Consider the following 19,070-nt stretch of genomic DNA (forward strand, 5'->3'; position numbering starts at 1 on the left):
AGTTAGTTTGCTTTCACTTCAGTTTCAGAAAGTGCATTTCAGATCATAACTCACTGCATGAATAGCTTGTGTCACGTCTGGTTGTTTTACTAATCACCACTGATGTCTGTCCTCTGGTATAGACCTTTGAGTCATTAAATGACAAAATGAAGAATTTAGTCCATTGTGTCTACACTAGCTTTCAGCAGAACAATCCATCAGCTAGATTTCCTCAACCTATCAGTGTTATCCTGCACGTTTATTTCACTCAGCTGCTCATCCAATTTCCTTTTGAAATGGTGAATTGTATGTGCTCCCACCATCCTTGTACCAGGTCATTACCACTCAATGCTTAAAACCTTTCCCTCCCCTACTTTGCATCTTCTGGCCAAACTTTGTATCCATAGTCATTTCACCATGAAGTAATGTGAACATTTTTTCTATGTTAAAAACTTAACAGGTCAAACCTTGTTCACCTACAGCAGTGTTTTCAGTAAAACTGAACAATATTCAGTAGTGGTGCAACCAGAGTTTTCTAAAATTTCAGCAAACTTCCTTGCCTTTGCATGCAATGTCACAAGTTCTGAAACCCAAAGATCCTTTTTCTTTGCAGCGACTTCTGCCACCGTTCAAAAGGTCTTGCACACAGACCCCAAGATCTTCCACGTTCTGCACATCTTCAGACCTACTTGGATGCTGCCTGAACTGCTGTGCTCTTCCAGCACCACTAATCCAGAATCTGGTTTCCAGCATCTGCAATCATTGTTTTTACCTCACATCTTCAGAACTGTTCCACAAAGTCTACACTGCTTCTCCCTACCCCTTCTGACAGCTGTGCACTAAATTCTATATGTATGGCTAATTTGTCAGGCTAGCCATGACCTCTTGCATTTAATTAGTATTATGTCATTTGTTACCTCCCCAAGTTTTATATCAGCAGCATCTTGTTAGTGTTTTATTCAATACCCCAGTATACGAGTCAGAGTCATACAGTATGGAAATAGAAACTACTCATATACTTGTCCAGATGCCTTTTAAATGTTCTAATTGTAACCACCTCCACCACTTCCTCTGGCAGCAATACAAGCACTACATTAGCCCTCAGGTCCTCTTCAAAACCATTGCCCTCACACCCTAAATCTATACCCTGTGGTTTTGGACTTGCCACCAAAGGAAAAAGACATTGGTTATTCACCTTAGCCGTGCCCCTCATGATTATATAAACTTTTATAAAAGGTCATCCCTCAGCCTCCTATGCCCTGCCATATTCAACTTTGCCCCACAACTCAAACCCTCCAGTCCCAGCAGTATCCTTGTCAAACTTCTCTACACCCTCTCACTTTTAACAACATCTTTCCGAAAGAAGGGAGACCAGAATTGTATGCAGTATTCTAAAAGTTGCCTCACCAATATCCTGTAAAGCTGCAACATGACATACCTATATGTAATGTTTTGATCAATGAAGGCAAGGGGGCCAAATGCCTTCTTCACCACCCTGTATACTTGCAATTTCACTTTCAAGGAACTATACACCTGTGCTCTTTTGATGAATACTCCCAGGGTCTTCCCATTAAATGTATAACATCTGCTCTAGTTTGCCTTTCCAAAATGCAACCTCATGATCTGCCCGACCTGTCAATCTTCCTTCCCACCTCTCTGCTCCACCCTCCTCTCTGACCTATCACCTTTACGCCTTCCTCCATCCACCTATTGCACACTCGACTACCTTCTTCCCAGCCCCAACCCCTCCCACTTATCTCTCCACTCCCAGAGGCTTCCAGCCTCATTCCTGATGAAGGGTTCCTGCCCGAAACATCGATTTTCCTGCTCCTCAGATGCTGCCTGACCTGCTGTGCTTTTCCAGCACGACTCTAATCTTGACTCTAATCTCCAGCATCTGCAGTCCTCATTTTCGCCTGACTTTTGGAACACTCCACTGTCCACTATCTTCCATATTTATTATAACTCACTGTTTTCAGTTCTTAACTTGTTTTATTGAAACTGACACTGACTCTCCTGCAGTGCTCAATTTTGTTAACCAGCATTTTATACTGTACTTGAAAAAGGTTTTCTTAAAATTTAAAACAGACAACATCCACTCCATTCCTTTCAAGCTTCATTCACTTACCAAAATCTTCAACTGGAAATGATTTTTGTCTTATTCCCTCTATCAAAAGCTTCATAATAAAACCATGAGAAATGAGAACAGGAATAAGCCATTTGGTCCCTCAAGCCTACTGACATTCAATAGGATCATGGCTAATCTGACACGCCTCACACCCACTTTCCTGCTCTTTGCCTGTAACTCTAAATTCCCCCACGGATCAAAAATCCATCGCAGCCTTAAATCTACACATGGACTCTGCCTCCATAGCACTATGTGGAAAGGAGCTCCAAAGACACTGAACTCTCAGAAGATATTCCTCCTTAAGTTGGCACCTCTTTATTCTGAGAACATGCCTTCTGGGTGCTAGACTCTCTCAATGGGAAACATTTTCTCAGCACTTACCTTATCAAGCCCTTAAGGATCCTATATGTTTCATAAGACCATAAGACATAGGGGTCCACTCCAGAACCACAACAAGGAGTCCACTCTGCCACTTAACCATGGCTGATGGGCATTTCAACTTTTATCCACACTTGCCCCATAGCCCTTAAATTCTTGATCTTGCAAGAACTTATCAATCTCTTCCTTGAAGACATTTAACATCCCGGCTTCCAGTGAACTCCATGGCAACGAATTCCACAGGCCTACCACACTCTGGCTGAAGAAATGTCTCTTCATTTCCATTCTAAGTTGACCCCCTCTATTTCTAAGGCTGTGCCAACGGATCCTAGTCTCCCCAACAGAAACAACTTCTAGTGTCTATCCTTTCTAAGCCATGCATTATTTTGTAAATTTTTATTAGTTCATCCCTCAGCCTTCTAAACTGTAATGAATACAATCCCATGATCCTCAGCCATTCATCGGATGTTAGGCCTACCATTCCAGGGATCATCCATGTGGCTCTCTGCTGGACACACTAGTGCCAGTATGTCCTTCCTGAAGTGTGGGGGCCAAAATTGCACAGTATTCTAAATGGGACCTAATAGACAATAGGTGCAGGAGTAGGCTATTCTGCCCTTCGAGCCTGCACCATCATTCAATATGATCATGGCTGATCATCCTTAATCAGTATCCTGTTCCTGCCTTATCTCCATAACCCTTGATTCCACTATCTTTGAGAGCTCTATCCAACTCTTTCTTAAATGAATCCAGAGACTGGCCTCCACTGCCCTCTGGGGCAGAGCATTCCACACAGCTACCAATCTCTGGGTGAAGAAGTTTCTCCTCATCTCTGTCCCAAATGGTCTACCCCGCATTTTTAAGCTGTGTCCTCTGGTTCGACACTCACCCATCAGCGGAAACATGTTTCCTGCCTCCAGAGTGTCCAATCCTTTAATAATCTTATGTCTCAATAAGATCCCCTCTCAGTCTTCTAAACTCAAGGATATACAAGTCCAGTCGCTCCAGTCTTTCAGCGTAAGGTAGTCCCGCCATTCCAGAAATTGACCTCGTGAACCTACGCTGCACTCCCTCAATAGCCAGAATATCTTTCCTCAAATTTGGAGACCAGAACTGCACACAATACTCCAGGTGTGGTCTCACCAGGGCCCTGTACAGCTGCAGAAGAACCTCTTTCCTTTATAAAGTTACAATAAGATCAAAGTTTTTAAGCCTCTAACAAATGTCATCTTAACCCATCTAAGGAGAATGCTAACTTCTCCAGATAGCCATGTACCATTCTAGTAAATTTTTCTTGCATCCTTTTTAAAACTTTGATATCCTTGTAGTGTTGTGTTTTGAATATCATACTCAAAATGAGACCTAGTGAATGTTTTATAAAGAACTGGATAACGTCTTTTACACTATTGATAAAACTAAGCGACCCTCCTGCTTACCTCGTCTCTCCAAAATAGTGAGTTCTAAAGATTTCTACAAATACACCCCAAAATCTCTTTTGCTGTATTTTCCTCAAAATTGTACATGTAAACTATTTCTTTTCTTTAACATTAGAACAAATGTGTTAGGGTATTTTTCTTTTTAGCAAGTTTCAACTGCCATGCATCTGTTCATTTCACCAGCGTGTCAGTGTGTCAATGTTCTTCTGAAACCTTAGGTATAAAGATGGTGGATGCACCTCTTCACAGGACTTCTGACCTAGTCTTGACAGTTGGCATAAAGTGTTCAACAATACTAAGGACAAAACTATGATAGTATCATGCTTTTTAAGAGAGATATGTTCTGTTCAGTTTCTCTTGCGGTGAAATGTTGCCACAGTATGCCGGAATGTTTTCTTCACACAAACAGTGGTAAACAGCCACTGAATTTGCCCTGGGTGCTTTTTTTTTTAAAAACGAGGCAATAGAATAATGAGTGGGTAGGATCAGGGCTCACACAGACCCAAGGCGGCTTTTAGTCTGGCTTTCAGCTACTTGAAGGTCTACTTGCTGCTGAGCTAAAAGTTTGAGATCAAGTTTGCTAGAGTGAAGTCTTAGACTAGAGGCTTCCTCTTAGAAATAAAAGAGGTAGACTTAATTTTTCAGTATTTGTGTTGGTTGGAATGGAGAAAGACAGCATGCAAGGAATGCTAAATTGCCTTGCCAAGAGCGAGCTGATAAAATACTGCCTATTTACTTCCCACTAACTAGGGAAAGTGACCAAAATCAAAGACCCCTCCCACCCAGAAATACTCTTTCACCAGGTAGAAGACATAAAAGTTTGAATGGACTTATGAATAGATTCAAGAACAGCTTCATCCCCAGTGTTATCAGACTTTTGAACTGACCATTCAAATGTTAATTCTGATCTCTGCACGTTCTCTCCAGCTGTAACATTATGCTGCACTTCGTTCTGCTACCCTGATGCACTTTGTATGATTCGATCTGCCCATATACACGCAAAACACCTTTCACTGAATTGTAGTACAACAATAAATTGAACAATATTAGAAAAGTACATGAGTGGCCTTAAATAGTACATTTTCTTGTTAAGTATTTCAATAGCGTTACAATTATGCGATTTCGTACTTCAGTTTATATTTTCACTGTATTGCAAGAATAAAGTGTGTTTGCTTAAATCCTAGTGGTGGACAATAAAATTGCATGTGGAATATAGTATTTTACACTCGCCTTTAAATAAACACAAGAGGACTGATGAAAGCAAGAGTAGTGGACGTGATCAATAAGAACCTCAAAATGTTCAACAAAGTTCTGCATGACAGACCAGTAAGGTTAGTTCTCACGGAATACAGTGAGAACTAGCCATTTGCATACAGCACTGGCTTGAAGGTAGAAGACCGAACGGATGGTAGAGGATTATTTTCCAGAGTGCAGGCCGGGGACCATAGTATGCCACAAAAATTGGTGCTGGGGGCACTGCGTTTTGTCCTTTATATAAATGACTTGGATATGAACATTGGAGATATGCTTAATAAGTTTGCAGATGACACCAAAATTGATGGTGTAGTGGACAGCAGAGGAGGATTACTTCACAGTACAATGGGACCTTGATCAGATGGGTAAATGGGCTGAGTGGCAGATGGAGTCTAATTTAAGTAAATGCAAGGTGCTGCATTTTAGAAGGGCAAATCAGTGCAGGACATACACACTTCCAGGGGAGTGCTGCTGAACAAGCAGGCTCATAGTTTCTTGAAAGTAGAGTTGTAGGTAGCTAGGATAGTGAAGAAAGCGTTTGGTATGCTTGCTCTTATTGGCCAGAGTATTTGGGAGGTCATGTTTCAGCTGCACAGGACATTGGTTAGGCCACCGTTGGAATATTGCAATCAATTCTGGTCTCCTCGCTATAGGAGAGACTTTGTGAAACTTGAAAGGGTTCAGAAAAGATTTACAAGTCTATTGCCAGGGCTGGAGGGTTTCAGCTATAGGGGGCAGCTGACTAGGCTGGGGCTATTTTCCCTGGAGCTGAGGCTAAGGGGTGACATTACAGAAGTTTATAAAATCATGAGGGGCCTGGATAGAGTGAATAGCCAAGGGTCTTTTCTCCAGAGTAGAGTGTCCAAAACTAGAGGGCATAGGTTTAAGGTGAGATGGGAAAGATTTAAAAGGGATCCAAGGGGCAATTTTTTCATGTGGAGGGTGGTATGTGTATGGAAAGAGCTCCAGGAGACAGTGGTGGAGGCTCATACAATTAAAACATTTCAAAGGTTCCTGGATGGATATATGAAGGGGAAGGGTTTGGAGTGGTATGGGCCAAATGCTGGCAAATGGGACTAGATTAATTGGTTTAATCTAGTCAGCATGGCCAAATTGGACTTAAGCGTCTATGTCCATGCTATACAACTCTATGACGTCCCTGGACATCTCCGTTTTAAATACGAGTCCCCTTATTCTGCAACCATTTCCCAAGTTGGAGATTTCCCCACAGTGATGGCATCTTCTCAACATCCACCCCTTCAAGTCCCCTCAGAAACTTGTACGTTTCAATAAGATCACCAAGTACAATTTAAAACATAGTAATTATTATTTCCAGCTTGCAGTGTACACAACTCCCTATTTAACACCATCCTCTTTAACACTGATATTAAATTAAGCCAGCAGCACCTGTGTATTCTTGTTTCATATTATGAAATTTATTTTGATGTCATTTCTAGCTGTTTGGATGCAGGGCAGTGTGCTAAACGGAATGGCCTTTGTCCCTGAATTTTGCTGTTGACCCTGCACTTCTGGTCTCCCTGTTTCTTAACTTGAAAGCAGCTTCCCTTCTGCAATAGCTTCCTTCTTCTAAACCCTTGCTGTGAGTGAGGAGTTTGGAGGTGCATTGCTGAAGGCAGGAGCAGCAACTTTCCCTGGCAGGTGGCAAGTTGTGTTCAAGCAGGTCTAGGTTATGCTCGATTCCTTTTTAATTAGAAATCTCTTTAATCAAGAATCTGTTACCATGAAACAATTTATTCTGCAACGGATTTATTAAAGTCAGTCAACAGGCCTTTTGTCCCAGCATGTCTATGCTGACCAACAATCACAAAACTACACTAATCCCACTTACCTGCACTTGGGCCATAGCCTACTATGTTCTGGTATTTTAAGTGCTCATTCAGATGTTTCTTCAATGTTGAGTACCTGACTCCACTACCTAAGGCAGTTCTTTCCATATTTCTATCACCATTTGGATGAAAAAAAAATCTCCAGATTTCCACTGAACCACTGACTCTTCATCTTATAAGTTATGCTCTCTGGTTTATCCTAGGGAAAATCTACTGTCAACACCTCCCGTAATTTTGTATATCTTAAATGGTATTCCCCCTCAGCCTCCTCTGTTCCCAGGAAAACCACCCACTCCATCCAGTCTCTCCTCATATCAGAGACTTTTCACCCTGGTGACTCCACTGCAATCACGTTCTTCTGATGTAGTGTGGTGACCACACTGCACACAGCTTAACTCAACTTTTATACAAGTTGTAACAAGATCTACTTGCTCCTTTATTCCATTCCCTGGCTAATGAAAGCAAGCATTCTGTATGCCTTCACCACCAGAGTCTACTTTTGCTGACACCCTCAGGGATCTATGGACCTGTACAGCAAGTACTCCCTAGGTACACACCATTCATTATTTAAATCCTATCTTTAGTAGGCCTCCAATGTTGGAAACACCAGGCCAGGACAGGACAGGAATCTTCTCCTCCAAGTAAAACCAGCAAGGCTGCAGCATTGCTTACACCACCTAAATCCCAACATTAATTTGGAAGCTGCTCCCAGCAGCTTTACAATTGAAGCAAGTGTGAAAAGGAAAAATTCTGCTCAAATAGGTGAAACCAACCATAAGTCCACTTGAAGAGTCAAAGCAGATCCTCTTACCTTTTGCAGAGGGGGTTCAGTAGAAAGAAATGAGATGGTGGTTTGGAGAGAGGGTGACTGGGGACATTGGAAGGGTGGTAGTAAAAGGATAAATTGGGGAGCTCAAATCTGAAGGTTGGTGAGGTGGCAACTTGGAGACTGAGAAAGACTACTGTCCAGAGGCTCAGAAAGGCGAAGACCTACAATGGCCAGGTAGGTCAAAGAACAGAGTTTGAAGTAAAAAAGGATTGGCAGCAAGTGGGAAGTACTTTAAATAGCAAATTACTATATTTTTGTTTAATTACATAACAATATGTAATGAAATAATGATAAGTAAAGTTTGCAGATGATACAAAAATTGGTCGGGTGGTTAAGTAATAGGGGATTATCTTTAGATTACCAGAAGGTGAGAAAGAGGGGGGAGTGGCATTGCTAATCAAGGATGGTATCCCAGCCACAGAAGTGGAGGCTGTTGAGGAGGGTCTACAGAGTCAGTACGAATGGAAGTCAGAAACAAGAAAAGAGCACTCTCTTTATTGGAAGGTTTCTATTGACCCCCCAATCGCAACAAAGACAGAGAAGCAGATTTGGAGGAAGATTTTGGAAAAGTGCAGAAGCAACAAGGTTGTCGTTATGGGTGGTTTTAAGCTTCCCTAATATCGATTGGAACCTCCTTAGTTCAAATAGTTTGGATGGAGTAGTTTTTGTCAAGCGTGTCCTGGAATGATTCTTGACTCTATATGTAGATAGGCAACTGAAGGGGAGGCCATACTAGATTTGATGCTTGGCAATGAACCAGGCCAATCCAGTGTACACCTCAACAACCATATCAATTTGGGTAGTAACTTCTATTCCTCCACATTGCCAAGAATCTTGCCTTTAACTCTGTATTCTGCATTCAAATTTGATTTTCCAAAATGAATCGCTTCATACTTTTTTCCAGGTTGAACTCCATCTGCTACTTATCAGCTCACTTCTGCATCCTGTTAATATCCTGTTGCAACCAACAACCTACAACCTCTCGGTGGGAGAGCATTTCGGTGATAGTTATCACAACTCCCTGACCTTTACTATATTTATGGAGGGGGATAAAAGCAGACTTATGGGAAAGTATTTATTGGTGTGGGGGGTGGAATTACAATGCTATTCAACAGGAACTGGGGTGCGTAAATTGGGAACAGATATTCTCAGGGAAATGCATGTCAGAAATGTGGAGGTAGTTTAGGAATCACTTGCTGATAGTATTGGAGAGGTTTATCCCACTCAGGCAAGGAAGGGATGGTAGGGTGAAGGAATCTTGGGTGTCAAGGGATGTTGAACATCTAGGCAAGAGGAAGAAGGAAGCTTACTTAAGGTTCAGGACGCAAGGATCAGACAAGGCTATACAGGGTTGCAAGATAGCCAGGAAGGAACTGAAGAATTGACTTGGGAGAGCAAGAAGGGGGCATGAAAAAGCTTTAACAGGTAGGATTAAGAGAAATCCTAAGGCATTCTACACTTCTGTGAGGAACAAGAGGATGGCCAGAGGGAGGGTAGGGTCGGGAGTGTAGTGCTGGTAAAGCACAGGTCAGGTAGCATCTGAGGAGCTGGAAGAATCGTCATTTCAGGCATAAGCCCTTCATCAGGGTTGTCATTTCTCCTGCTTCTTGAGTGCTGCCTGACCCACTGTGCTTTTCCAGCACTACACTCTCGACTGAGCTCCAGCATCTGCAGTCCTCATTTTTTCCTAGAGTGCGGGTAGGGCCAATGAGGGACAGTGTAGGGAACCTGTGCCTGCAGTTGGAGGTGGTAGGGGAGGTCCTTAATAAATACTTTGCTTCAGTTTTTACTACTGAGAGAGGGACATTGACATTTGGGAGAACAACATTAAACAGGCTTTTATGCTCGAACAGGTTGATGTTAAAGAAGGTGGATGCGCTGAAAATTTTGGAAAACCGAAGTCCCCGGGCCAGACGGGATATACCCAAGGTTACTACAAGCAGCTAGGGAAGAGATTGCTGCTCCTTTGGCAATGATCTTTGTGTCCTCACTGTCCACTGAGTACTGCCAGATGTCTGGAGGGTGGAAAATGTTATTCCCTGTTCAAGAAAGGGAATAGGGATAATCCTGGGAATAACAGACCAGGCAGTCTTATGTCTGTGGTGGGCAAATTATTGGGAGATGATTCTGAGAGGCAGGATTTATGATTACTTGTCAAACAATAGTTTGATTAGAGATAGTCAGCATGGCTTTGTGAGGGACAGGTTATGCCTTACAAATCTTATCGAATTCTTTGAAAATGTAACAAAACACATTGATAATGAAGTACAGCCATAGGTGTGGTGGACATATGGTGTAGATGGAAAGTATTCAGCCTGGAGCTCAGTGACCAGTGATGCTCTGCACGGATCTGTTCTGGGACCTTTGTTCATTGATTTTTCTGAATGACCTGGGTGAGGACGTGGCTGGGTGGGTTAGTAAGTTTGCTGATGGCACAAACGCTGGTGGAGATGTGGATAGTGTAGAGGGGGGTTGTAGGTTGCAACAGGATATTAACAGGATGCAGAACTGAGCTGATAAGTAGCAGATGGAGTTCAACCTGGAAAAAAGTATGAAGCAATTCATTTTGGAAAATCAAATTTGAATGCAGAATACAGAGTTAAAGGCAAGATTCTTGGCAATGTGGAGGAATAGAAGTTACTACCCAAATTGATATGGTTGTTGAGGTGTACACTGGATTGGCTTTCATGAGCGGGGGACAGAGTTTAAGAGCCAAGAGGTTATGCTGCAGCTCTACTGAGCACTGGTTAGACCAGGAGAAAGTGAGGACTGCAGATGCCGGAGATCAGAAATGTGTTGCTGGAAAAGCGCAGGTCAGGCAGCATCCAAGGAGCAGGAGAATAGACATTTCAGGCATAAGTCCTTCTTTAGGAATGAGGAAGGTGTGTCAAGCAGGCTAAGATAAAAGATAGGCAGGAGGGGCGTTGGGAATGCGATAGGTGGAAGGAGGTTAAGGTGAGGGTGATAGGCCAGAGAGGGGGTGGGGGCGGAGAGGTCGGGAAGAAGATTGCAGGTCAAGAAGGCGGTGCTGTCCAAGGGTTGGGACGGAGATTGGGGGCGGGCGGAGGGAAATAAGGAAGCTGGAGAAATCTGCATTCATCCCTTGTGGTTGGAGGTGGTCTTCCTCCAGGCGTTGTGTTGCCATGGTCTGGCGATGGAGGCGGCCAAGGACTTGCATGTCCTTGGCGGAGTGGGAGGGGGAGTTAAAGTGTTCAACCACGGGGCGGTTGGGTTGGTTGGTGCGGGTGTCCCAGATGTGTTCTCTGAAATGTTCCGCAAGTAGGCGGCCTGTCTCCCCAATGTAGAGGAGGCCACATAGGGTGCAGCGGATGCAGTAAATGGTGTGTGGAGGTGCAGGTGAATTTGTGACGGATATGGAAGGATACCTTGGGGCCTTGGAGGGAAGTGAGGGGGGAGGTGTGGGCACAAGTTTTGCATTTCTTGCGGTTGCAGGGGAAGGTGCCGGGAGTGGAGGTTGGGTTGGTGGAGAGTGGAGAGTGGAGAATGTGGATCTGACGAGGGAGTCACAGAGGGAGTGGTCTTTCCGGAACACTGATAGGGGAGGGGAGGGAAATATATCCTTGGTGGTGGAGTCTGTTTGGAGGTGGCGGAAATGATGAAGGATGATACGATGTATCTGGAGGTTGTGGGGTGGTAGGTGAGGACCAGTGGGGTTCTGTCCCGGTGGCGATTGGAGGGGTGGGATTCGAGGGCGGAGGAGCAAGAAGTGAAGATGCTGTGGAGAGCATCGTCAACCACGTCTGAGGGGAAATTGTGGTATTTGAAGGAGGAGGCCATCTGGGTTGTTCGGTATTGGAATTGGTCCTCCTGGGAGCAGATGCGGCAGAGGCGGAAGAATTGGGAATATGGGATGGTGTTTTTAACAGGGGGCAGGGTGGGAGGAGGTGTAACCTAGGTCCGTGTTGAGTCACTTGCCAGAGATAGAAATGGAGAGGTCTAGGAAGGGGAGGGAGGGGTCTGAGATGGTCTAGGTAAATTGGAGGTCGGGGTGGAAGGTGTTAGCAAAGTGGATGAACTGTTCAACCTCCTTGTGGGAGCACGAGGTAGCGCCAATACAGTCATCGATGTAGCGGAGGAAAAGGTGGGGGGTGGTGCCAGTGTAGTTGCAGAAGATGGACTGTTCCACATATCCGACCAAGAGGCAGACATAACCGGGGCCCATGCGGGTGCCCATGGCTACTCCTTTGGTTTGGAGGAAGTGGGAGGATTGGAAAGAGAAGTTGTTCAGAGTGAGGACCAGTTCAAATCAGTCGAAGGAGGGTGTCAGTGGAAGGGTACTGGTTGGGTCAGCGGGAAAGGAAGAAGCGGAGGGCTTTGAGGCCTTCGTGATGGGGGATGGAGGTGTATAGGGACTGGATGTCTATGGTAAAGATAAGGCGTTGGGGGCTGGGAAAGCAAAAATTATGGAGGTGGTGGAGGGCGTGGGTGGTGTCTCGAAAGTAGGTGGGGAGTTCTTGGACTAAGGGGGACAGGACAGTGTCGAGGTATGCAGAGGGGAGTTCGGTGGGACAGGAGCAGGCTGAGACAATGGGTCGGCCGGGGCAGTCAGGTTTGTGGATTTTGGGCAGGAGATAGAAACGGGCGGTGCGGGGTTGTGGGACTATGAGGTTGGAGGCGGTGGATGGGAGATCCCCTGAGGTGATGAGTTTATGGATGGTCTGGGAGATTATGTTTTGGTGGTGGGAGGTGGGGTCATGGTCAAGGGGGTGTCCGCGAGCTGGCGTTTGGCCTCAGCAATGTCAAGATCGGTGCGCCAAACTACCACCGCGCCTCCCTTGTCTGCCAGTTTGATAGTGAGGTTGGGGTTGGAGCAGAGGGAGTGGAGGGCGGGACGTTGCTAGGGTGAGAGGTTGGAATGGGTAAGAGGGGTGGACAGGTTGAGGTGGTTAATGTCGTGGCGGCAGTTGACTATGAAGACAGAGGGCGGGTAAGAGGCCCGCACGGGGTGTCCAGGTGGATGGGGTGTGTAGGAGGCAGGAGAAGGGGTCGTCAGAGGGTGGGCGAGAATCCTGGTTGACGAAGTAGGCGCTGAGGCGAAGGCAGCAGAAGAATTGTTCGATATCTCGCTGCGTGTTGAACTCGTTAATCCAGGAGCATAGGGGGAAGAAGGCGAGGCCTCTGCTGAGGACTGATCTTTCATCCTCAGAGAAAGGAAGGTCTGGAGGAATGGTGAAAATACAGCAGGGCAGGGAACTAGGACCTGGTGTGGGGGCGGTGGCTGGGCTGGGCTGGGCACGGCGCGGCGTGGTTGTTGTGCAGGTGAGTGACGTCACTGGGGGCGGAAGTAGATGCGGCGACGGCAACTCCGGGGGCGGAAGTGGTTGCGGCAACGGCGGAAACTGTGTTGTTCCCGTGGCTGTGGACCCCGCAGAGGCCGCGAATATGTCAGTGATGGTCTTTATTCAGTTCTGGTCACCTCATTATAGAAAGGATGTTGAAGCTTTAGAGAGGGTCAGAGGAGATTTACCAGGATGCTGCCTGGATTGGAGGGCATGTCTACTGAAGAAAGGTTGAGGCAGTTAGGGATGTTCTCATTGGAATGAAGGAGGATGAGAAGTGACTTGATAGAGATGTACAAGACGATGAGAGGTATAGACTGAGTGAACAGTCAGAGATGTTTTTCCAAGGAGAATAATTTTAAGGTGATTGGAAGAATGTTTAGGGGCGATGTTAGAGGTCAATTCTATACACAGAGTGGTGGGTGTGTGGAATGGTAGTTGAGTCAGATACATTAGGGACATTTAGGGACTCTTGGATAGGCACATGGATGACAGTAAAATGAAGGGTTTGTAGGTTATTTTAATCTTAGACTAGGATAAAACGGACAGCACAACACTGAAGGCGGTACTGTTCTATGTTCTATAGACAGACTGGTCAGATGGACTGATCAATAGAAGACAGAATTCAATCCATATAAGTGACAGGTAATGCATTAAGAACAAACAAGGAGGGGGAAGATATCATGAATACCTCGATATCATGAAGATATCATGGGAAACACTGAGGATCAGAAAGACCACAATATGAATACAGTAGGACTGCCAATGAGCACCTTAGCACTTGTTCAGAGTAAGAGTATGACTTCTATTATTATGCTTCTTAATTTAGGCAATATATTAATTGACTGAAGCAACTGATCTCTGGGCCTACAATACTCAAGCCACTCAGTAGTCTGGGATATTGTCTGTAAGGTATAATTCTATGAATATGACTATGCTTGATTGTTGCATGAGTAATGGCTTTTTATTTTATACATCTCGCTCAACAATCAATTACTTTAACTAATCTTTCCAAAATATCAGAATCTTCCATACTTCAAAAAAAAAAGGCTGTACAGCTCTTTGAAATTGCCTGAGACATGAAGCTGCTAAATGGAACGAACATGCATTCTAGAAAAAGTTTATCAAGATTAGTTATTTGTGAAAAGGTATATATACTTGGCTTATTTGTTCATGCTTTCCTCCTTTATCTCAGTTGCTCACAACATTCCTCTTCATAAAGCTTTGTTAATTTTTTCCCAAGTGATATAGCATTGTCAAGGGAAATATTTTCCATTGTCTAGTCAACAATGGAACAAATGGTTCCTCATCAGGACTCAGACTATTTTGTTGACCCCAATGTTACAGGAAAACATATTACCACCTCGTGATGCATGCAGTGTAAACATCAGTGATTGATAGCAATATAAAAGAAAATTACTTGTTTACTAAAACAATATTAGGGGAGGCAATGGTCTAATGACATCACTAGACTATTAATCCAGAAACTCAGCTAAAATGTTCAGGACTCAGGACTAGTCAAGCAGCAGATGGTGGAATGTGAATTCACTAAGTACCTATAATTAAGAATCTAATGATGGCCATGAAACCACTGATAATTGCCAGAAAACACAACTGTTTACTAATGTCTTTCAGGGAAGAAAATCTACCATCCTAACATGATTTGACCTACATGGCGATTGTAGACACACTAATGTGGTTGATTCTTCGCTGCCCTCTGAAATATCCTAGCAAGCCATTCAGTTGTTATCAATTTGCCAAAAGGTTTCGACATAGAAATGAAATGGGACAGATCACCTGGCATCAACCTAGGCACTGGAAGCAACAATGGCAAAATGGCCTTGTTGACTTCTAAGACTAGTGTCAAAATTGGGACAGCTGCCTCATGCATTACTCAAGCAGCAATCAGACAGAGTCATACTCATAGAATTATACCTTACAGACAATATCCCAGATGCCACTATCATTATTTATGGATATGTTCTGGAGGGACTAACCTATTGAAGCTGCCAAACAGGACTACTTGTGCTGAATATCAAGCTGCAATGGTAAACATAGCAGCTTGAGAGTCCTCAAGCAACAGACCAGATCTGCAGACCTGCAACATCCAGTCATGAATGGTGGTGGGAAATTTACCCATACACTTGAGGAAGAGTCTCCACAAATATCCCCATCTTTGATGATGGAAGTGCTCAACATATCAGTGCAAAAGACAATGCTGAAACATTTGCAACAATCTTCAACCTGAAGTGAGTGAATGATCCATTTTGGCCTCATCCAGAGGTTGACAGCATTACAGATGCCAGTCTTCAGCTAATTTGATTCAGTCTACATGTCAAGAAACAGTTGGAGGCGTTGGATACTGAAAAGGCCCTGACAATTTCCCAGTAATAATACTGAAGATATGCTCCAGAACTCACTGCTCCCCTAGCCAACAGTGACATCTACCAACAACGTGCAAAATAGCCCAGCCATATCCTCCACACAAAAAGGAAGGTCAAATCCAACATAGCCAATTACTTCTGTCTACTCATGTTATCAGTAAAGTGGCAGCAATTGTACTATCAGCAGTAACCTACTAACTGATGCCCAGTTTCGCATTCAGGACTACTTAGCTCTTGACCTCATTACAGCTTTGGCTCAAACACGGACAAAAAAAATGAATTCCAGAGGTGAGGAGAGTGTGACGCAAGGCTGCAGGTGACCATGTCGTCCCGTTCACCCTTCAGTCGAAGCAAAACAAAGTACAGTTTTACCTCCTATATCTTTATTCCGGGCCCTGGAGGGAGAGAGAATGATCACCCATGTGCACAGAGACAAGAGTTCACAGTCTTCTCTAGAACAGCAGTTACTCAAATGAACTATACAGTCATTTTACAGGGAGGAACATCCAGATAAGGCAACATACATATTAATTGGGTGACTGTTACAAACAACAAGTATCAATAGCAGAGACCAAGCCCTTTACTGTTATACAGTGAATGTTCTTAACCTTGTTAACTGGATTAATACAATGGATACTTTTCCTCTTGGTAGCTGACATTACATACTGAACGCTTCCAATATTGTTAAATGGCTCTACATAATGAATACTTTTCCACCTGGTTAACCAATTACCCTTGCCTCCAGCACCCCATCGTTCACTGCAAATTCTTATCTGATCTAAGTATGCCCAGCTGCACCTCTGGTTTCACAAAACTCAACTTAACTCTTTCCATGCCTGCTTATACCCTATACACATTCTCAACCAAGGATCCCAACCAGAACTGAAACTAGCATATAGGAGGACGATTGTGTGTATTAGAGATCAATCTTAGCTCCAGGATCTCTCTGTAGGAATATAGAATAGTATCCTCATCCCAAATCATCTTCAGGTGCTTCATCAATGACCTTCCCTCCATCATGGAAAAAGTAGGGATGGTTGTCAATGATTGCGCAGTGTTCAGTACAATTTTTTGACTCCTCAAATACTGGAACAGTCTGTGTACAAATGTAATAAGACTAGGAAAATATCCAGGTTTGAACTGAAAGAATGGCAAATGACATGAATGTCATACAAATGCTAGGCAATGACCATTTCCAATCTAACTATGGTTTCGCGATATTCATCACTGAATCTCCTACTAACAACGACCTGGGATACACCATTGACCAGAAACTCTACTAGACTTGTCAAATAAACACATTGGCTGCAAGAGCACTTCACAGGCTAGGGATATAGAGAGTAACTCACTGCCAAACTCCCCAAAACTTATCCACGACATACAAGGTAAAAGTCAGGACTTAAAAATTCACAACACCAGGTTACAGTTCAATAGTTCATTTGGAAGTATAAGCTTTCAGAGCACTGCTCCTTCATCAGGTAGGTAATGGGGCAAGATCATAGGACTCAGAATTTATAGTAAAAGATCAAGTGTCATACAACTAATGCAAAGTATTGAACAATCCTAGATTGCTGTTAAGACTTTAATCACTTGAAACCTGCAACCCCGTTCTGATTCATTAAATAAATCCCAGAACTACTTTCAAGTCACAGTCCCGAGATAACTTAAGGTTTTATAAAAAAAAAGGTGTAGTCTCAGCTCAGACAATACTTTAAAGGTGTGAGATTAGAGTCAGCCTGCATCCCAACCTTGAGTCAGACTGGTTCGATTTTCAAAGCAAGAATTTAAAGATGTCATATGGACTGACTGCCTACAGAGATTGTTTTGTTCAAAAAGCACACAATGTATCTGCAAATACAAATCCATCCCATAGACTTATACGCACGAGCGTGGGAGAAAGCAAGTGTATGCACGTGCAAATACATACGCACGCATGTGATTGGGGGGGGGGGGGGGCGCGGGCGGAAGAGAGAAAGAGAGGTTGTGTGGGGTTCATGCTGCATAGTGTGAGTGTGACAGAGTTTAAGCCCGAGAAGACTGCATGTGTATTTTGGGGTGTGTGTGTGTGTGTGTGTGTGTGTGTGTGTGTGTGTGCGCTTCATGTGTAGTGGGGTAACTGTAGTGTCACATGAACACGAGATCCCGGTTGAGGCACCAAACTTGGCTTTCAGCCTTTGCACAGCGATTGCGTTGTTACATATCCCAAAATCTGCCCTGGAGGACAGCCACCCAAAGATCCAAGATCAAATGTCCTTGACCACTTAAGTGCTTCCTAACTGAGAGGGAACATCTCTGCCTAACTATTGTTGCGGGGTGTCCATTCATCCATTGTCATAGCGTCTGCTTGGTCGTTCCGATATACTATGCACTGGGGCATCCTTGATGTACACATTAATCACATGAAATCAGCAACCCCATTCTAAGTGATTGAAGACTTAACAGCAATCTAGGTTTGTTAAATACTTTGCATCAGTTGTGTGACAGCTTGATCTTTTACTATAAATTGCGTTGTGATCCTGTCCCATTAACTACCTGACAAAGGATTAGTGTTCCAAAAGCTTGTACTTCCATATATAACTGTTAGACTATATCCTGGTATTGTATGATTTTAATTTTGCCCACCCCAATCCAACACCTCAACATCAAGTCAGGGGTGTGATAGAATACTCCCCATTTGCCTGGATGAATGCAGCTCCCACAACTCCACAGCCACTCCCTTCAACACTGATTAGCAGCAACACTCATTTAGTGTACGATAAGATACTTTCAGGAACAAACTAAATACAAGTCACATTGAAGAGCAGAGGATTGGACAGGCCTTCCATCTATAACTGTTGCTTTCAAAGACACTGATTTATAGGAGCATTTTCAAACACTAACATTTCAAAAATACTGCACATAATTGACATGAAAACATAGTCACTGTTGTAACGTAGGAAACCTGGCAGCAATCTGAACAAAACTTCCTCACAATCAACAATGTAATAATGATCAGATAATTTGTTTCTGTGATGGTGATTGAAGGTTAAATATTAGCCAAAGAATAGCTGGGATTTTTAATGTGCACCCACTATGCCATATGGGACCCAGGTTCTGAAAGAGGACACCTTCAGCAGCGCAGCAATCCCTTAGTACTGCACTCAAGTTCCGTTCAGAGTTTTGTATCAGAATCTGAAGTAAAACTAGACTTCAGAATCTTCTGACTCAGTTAAAAGTACTATAAACGTGCCATTGCTAACATGTAGGATCTCAAATGGCAAAGAGGTGGATGTGGTTTGACATATTACCCATTATGGTAAAAACAATGACTGTAGATGCTGGAAACCAGATTCTGGATTAGTGGTGCTGGAAGAGCACAGCAGTTCAGGCAGCATTCGAGGAGCAGTAAAATCGACGTTTCGGGCAAAAGCTTTTCATCAGGTATAAAGGCAGAGAGCCTGAAGGGTGGAGAGATAAGCTAGAGGGGGGTAGGGGTGGGGAGAAAGTAGCATAGAGTACAATAGGTGAGTGGGGGAGGGGATGAAGGTGATAGGTC

The 19,070-nt window shown here is 43.8% G+C and overlaps 1 protein-coding gene across 1 annotated transcript in view; it reads right to left on the bottom strand.

Annotated features, from left to right (window-relative positions):
- The window catches only part of LOC140483138 (zinc finger protein 292-like), a 208,054-nt gene that overhangs the window by 45,401 nt on the left and 143,583 nt on the right, over positions 1–19,070 (bottom strand). The gene's annotated exons all lie outside the window — the stretch shown is intronic.

Source organism: Chiloscyllium punctatum, chromosome 11 (assembly GCF_047496795.1).
Source record: "Chiloscyllium punctatum isolate Juve2018m chromosome 11, sChiPun1.3, whole genome shotgun sequence".
Taxonomy (NCBI): domain Eukaryota; kingdom Metazoa; phylum Chordata; class Chondrichthyes; order Orectolobiformes; family Hemiscylliidae; genus Chiloscyllium; species Chiloscyllium punctatum.